This window comes from Akebia trifoliata, chromosome 9, assembly GCF_017979445.1.
Source record: "Akebia trifoliata isolate Shusen 1 chromosome 9, ASM1797944v1, whole genome shotgun sequence".
Lineage (NCBI taxonomy): Eukaryota > Viridiplantae > Streptophyta > Magnoliopsida > Ranunculales > Lardizabalaceae > Akebia > Akebia trifoliata.
This window is the reverse complement of record NC_141383.1, coordinates 17466160-17470132: the sequence shown is the minus strand read 5'-3', so window position 1 is coordinate 17470132 and position 3973 is coordinate 17466160. Positions and strand designations below refer to the sequence as shown.

The following is a 3973-nucleotide window of genomic DNA, read 5'->3' as shown; positions in this document are numbered from 1 at the left end:
TTGCACGCTTGGAAGAGTTCATAGTCATCATGAGAATGGATTTCTTATGCCAAGCCAAAACAATCCTCATGTCATGCAAAAAAGCTGGTTATGTCCGAGAAATGCTCATTTGTTGTGCCTAGTGTCAATGGGCAAGCAAAAAATGAAGCCATCACAACCCTATAACCAGGGATAGGGCCGAGGAAGGAGGAGCAACTTGACCCCGAGAGAGTTGTGCCTAATGTTCAAGGAAATGGCTCAAGTTCACCTCCCATGTTCCCCAAGTCCAAATCACCCGAACATTTAGTGACCACCAGGTCGAGTACCATTCATGCCAACAAACATGTACTCCCCACATGGTTGTGGCTATTCATCAACTTTTCCTAGGAGAGTGTTGAAGATCCATGGACATGTTATGAGAGTGTTGAAGTGCAGTAGAAGACAAACCAACAAACATAGGTAACTGAACCCACTCAGGTCGAAGACCGAAGACCAAAATCCTAGCACTTTAACCAAAGCATTGCCTCAAGAGAGAATCAATCCAGAACGAGGAGTATAACAAGTACCATTTCCAAATCATCAAGTGAGCAATGTCAGAAAACGTGATAACACAAGTTGGAACCATACAGTGATCTTGCCACCATTTGCATAGAAGACACCAGCATCAAAGTGAGAATGAAACAAGGATGTTTGTATTATAAGTGGGGAAGACTATAATGAACTATACATCAATGTCCCAGTATCATGTGTCGGTACCGTATCTGGGCTTTAGGGAGTTCGCCTAAGTCGGACTTACACCGGGGCAGTCATATACATGAGTGTCAATGCTTCAGGATCCTCCAAAGCTTATTTGTACCTCGATTGGTTGGTATAAGCATGTAAAAGTGATGACAGTCAGCAGTTTACAGGCAGCTCAAGCTTGCATCAATGAGTGGATGAATCCTTTCCTAATGCAGTGGACATAACTTTCTCGGGCCTATTGGTTATGATAGGCAAAGCAATGGTGACCAAGAAAATCAACACCCCAATGTGATCGAAGGTTATCAATCATCCATTTGGGTTCGCTGCACTCCTGAGGAAACATAAGAGAAAAGTGTTAGCACGAGAGATGCTGTAGTGACGATGAAGATTAAAATGAGTTTAGCAGATTTTTGTAACAAGATTTTGTTCAGCTACTTCATTTTTGATTCTCTTCTTAGTTCCAACAAAAAAAAAAAGTTTGGATTCAAAGTGACATACCTTGTTCCCCACTTTTCTACAAATAAATTTAAAATGCTGTATAAATACTATAAGAAAATTTGCAAACTCGGGGAAGATTACCCTGTATATTAAGTATCCATGTGTATATCTCAAGTCTCGGGGGACTTTCAACTTTCATTACCACATATTGATCAAGAAACCTTTAACCTCCACGTGGTCCAAAAACTGTCCTTCCAAGATGTTTTAGGCATTGTCTAGAATTCGTAGAATTTCTTAATGCTCGTTTCATTGAAATGATCGAGTTTATATGTATAAATAACCCATCATTTCATGCACTCATATACTCCTTACCTTACCAGTAGTCCCCACAAGAACACTTTCCATCTATAAAATGGTGAAAACGACACACATCTCTTACTATGATCTTACGTCCCGAGATTTGAGAGAGAAACTTTATGGTAGTATGGCAATCAACACAAACCCGTAGGTTCTTCATGACCCTGATTTCCATCTCTGATGGGGTACTTATTATTCCAAAGGCAATTGCCAACTTCTCACTATGATACGATTGTCTCTCCTCCTCAAACAGATTGTCTCGGCGAGATTTATACCTAAAACCTTCAATTTGTTGAATCAATTCTCCTAATGCAACATATATTTCATTGATCCTAGTATGGGATTCATCATCTGCTACAAAGGTATGGACAACATTGTCTACTTCAATCCAACTATAACCGGGATCTTTCTTAACCCCAATGTTCTTCATTTTCATTCTCAGTTTCGCTAATTCACTCCACTTCCCACTATCAGTGTAAATGTGGCACAATAAAATGTGGGCAGACGCATTATGTGGTTCTAATTTGAAAATTTCCGAGGCTGCAAGCTTTCCCAACTCTAAATTCTGATGGACCCTACAAGCCCCAAGCAATGCACCCCAAATCGCCGCATCAGGTTTCATTGGCATACTATTGATTAGTTCTTTTGCCTCCTTTAAATGCCCCGCTCGTCCAAGAAGATCAACCATCGATGTGTAATGTGTTCTATCTGGCTCGATCCCATGAACTCTCTTCATGGACTTGAAATAGCGATAACCTTCATTGACAAGCCCAGAATGACTACATGCCATAAGAACGCCAATGAACGTAACAGCATCCGGCTTAGTTCCTGATCTCAACATTTCTTCGAGTAGAAAAATAGCTTCGCTACCATACCCATTCTGTGCATAAGAAACTATCATTGAACTCCACGTGACATTATTCCGTTCTTCCATAGTATCAAAAATCCGACGAGCATTGTCTACATTTCCACATTTTGCATAAACATCTATCAAAGCTGTCTCAACAAACACATCGGATCCAAATCGGGTTTTAACTAATAATCCATGGATTTGTTTTCCTTGTACTAAGTTGGCTAATGCCGCACTTGAGCTAAGAACAACAGAATACGTGGTCGAATCAGGTTTAAACCCGGAATTTAACAACTCAATGAACAACTTGAAACAATCTTCACTGAGAAAATTTTGAGAGAGACCAGAAAGAATTGCATTCCATGAAACTATGTTCCACTCATGCATCGTATTAAAGACACGTCGAGCATAATTCAGTTCCTTACACTTACAGTACAAATCAACTAACGAAGTGCACACAAACACATTATCATCCAATTGAAATCGAAAAACCAAACAATGTAATTGTTTCCCACTCATCAACCAGGAAAGACCGGCGCATTCACGAAGGACACTCGATAAAGAAAATTCAGACGGGACCCATCCTTGCTTAACCATCTGATGAAACAAATTGAGAGCATCAGAACCATTGGAAATTGGGTTGCAAGAAATATTTTGATTTTGCTCATTAAACAACATTTGGGAGTTTTTAACATGTTTTGATTTCACATAGCCAGAGATTATGATGTTCCAAGTGACAGAATCTCTATTGGGCATTTCTTCAAACAGTTTCTGAGCATCAGAAACTAGACCGCATTTACAGTATAAGTGAAGAATTCTATTGGAGAAGAAGATTCTGTATAGGAGTCCTAATTTTAAGAACTGGGTATGAAGCATTTTTGCTGTTGGAAGAGAAGGCGTGTTGATACATTGTTTCAGAAGTGTAGATATGGAAATATGGCCCATAACATTTGATAATATAAAAAATTACCAAATTATTTTTACTAATTTATTCATGAGGGCTCTTGAGGGATCTTGATGTTGGAGGCACTGAAATAGAAATGAATAACACGAAGATGATGGAATATGACTAGTAGAATGATTTTTTAGTTTTTTTTTCTCATAACTAACATCCGTTTGACATATGTCGCAGATGATGTAAACAATAAGAGAGAAAATTTCTCTCCAACCCAAAATAAAAAATAAAAAAACGAAAATTTTTAATTAGATCACCTCATCGAATTCAAAAACATTATGAATTTAAAAAAAAATATATTTTTTATTGTTAAATTTTAATTTCAAATTTATTTTCAACACCTTGGATGAGGCTTGAAATACCTTTTTTAAAGATTTGAAATCTTAAAACTAAAATTTGTGGGTAAAGGATGTGTGGGCAGGAGATAAATTTTCTCTCTGTGGCTTACACCATATGTCAAACGGGTATTTGATTGTGAGCAAAAAATCACTCCTCTTTAATATTTTAAACTTTGAGGTGGCCAAAATGACATCGGTTAAGAGAGGAAATTTCTCTCTCTGCCCTTGATGGAAAATGGAATTTCTAATCAGATCACCTTGTGGCATTCAGAAATATGATTCGATGCCACGGGATCGTAAAGGACAAGATTCTAT

At 38.1% G+C, this 3973-nt stretch overlaps 1 pseudogene across 1 annotated transcript; it reads right to left on the bottom strand.

Moving 5' to 3' along the window:
• Nucleotides 1–649: 649 nt before the first annotated feature.
• Nucleotides 650–3973, bottom strand: LOC147394454 (putative pentatricopeptide repeat-containing protein At1g68930 pseudogene; annotated as a pseudogene). Its single transcript, XR_015181728.1, has 2 exons — nucleotides 1300–3973; nucleotides 650–1051 (listed from the first exon to the last, which is right to left on the bottom strand). The product of XR_015181728.1 is annotated as a putative pentatricopeptide repeat-containing protein At1g68930 pseudogene (transcript).